Raw genomic sequence first — 1,537 nt, forward strand, 5'->3', positions numbered from 1 at the left:
GCCAAAGAGTCTGGCAAACAGGATGAGACTTGTCATGCAACACGAACACACACACACACACAGCCTGTCTTCAGTATAAAAGGCATGTCACATTTTGTAATGTTGGAATTTTGTCTGTCTACGTTGTTGGTGAGCTGTTGTGAAATAAAAGAGATTCCCCATCTGACACCTGTGTCTCAACCATCTGATTCCTCTGTTGTCCACCTCTTTCTGCCACAACATTAACTATCTGCCTTCACTGATCATCTGCTGCTGGTTTATTGGAGATTTCAGCAACCGCTGAAAGAAGATCAGGGATTCAGCCTTCATCAGTTACACCCCAAAACTGTGGAACAAACTACTGATAGATATCCTAAATATCTTTAAAAGAAAGCTAAAAACGTATCTCTTCACTTAAGTCTTTAACTGGCTTTTCTCAGTCTGCTTCACACTTAAACACTGCTGCACTTCTTTAAAATGTTGCATTTTATACATTCTATGTATTCTGTTTTAACTTGTTTTTATTTATTTATTATCATTATTATTCAGTATTAACTCTATTTTATGTGTCAGTGGATTCTTCCATCTTTTATTATGCATTCTATGAATTTTTAGTTTCACTATCTATTTTATCTTATTTTTATTATTAGTATCAAGTGGTTTTCATTTCCCTCTTATGTCACATGGGTGCTGAGGTTTGTTTTTGAAAATGGAGAAATGTAGAAAGAAATCATGTGACCAGTTCAGGTCAGGAAAGTACATGAATGTATGATGTGTGTGTGTGTATATATGTATAAACACATATATGTACCACTGTTTGTACAGTATGTTTTCACACTGTGTGAATGTTTGAGTGCTTCATGGAAAAGCATCTGAAGAACATACAAGACGACTGATCTGAGATGAATTATACTTCATACACGGATCATAAAGAGACACAGTTCTTATTATACATCCATGTTCTCTCCTGACCTGAGCTGATCACATGATTGATGTTTGGTAAGCTAATAGGCTTTTCCTCGGCGTCCCGGATGTTCAGATCTGAATTTTACATCTTGAACTTTTAGATCTGACTTGAGAACCTAAAATAAATATATACTGGAAATAAAGTTTTTAAAATTTCACAACTTGAAAGTGACTATTGTGAATTAAATTCAGTGGTATTTAAATCTCAACATTTAGTGTTCAGTTGCTGCTTTAATTCAAATTATGATGTTCTGTTTTTCTTCTGTATGAGACACTGATGTTTGACCTTTAACAGAGAACAAAGAGAGATAAGAGATAAACCTCCAACAATAAGAGTCAAACTCATTAAAAAGCTTCCAAACAAATGATTGACATAAACTCCACGATGCTGGATGTCATCATAACGCCAGTAAAGCTGAAGTTTCTTCTGATAACACATCAATAAGTTCATGTCCTCACGTTTGTTTTGACTTGTGCTCTTATTTAGTCTAAATTAGTTACTAAAATGTAGAAATGTAAGTGTTTGCAGTGAGACAGTACAGCTGTCTGCTCACGCTGCTGAATAAACTCTGTTTGATTTGCATTTATTGTA

The sequence above is a fragment of the Thunnus thynnus genome, chromosome 17 (assembly GCF_963924715.1).
Source record: "Thunnus thynnus chromosome 17, fThuThy2.1, whole genome shotgun sequence".
NCBI lineage: Eukaryota > Metazoa > Chordata > Actinopteri > Scombriformes > Scombridae > Thunnus > Thunnus thynnus.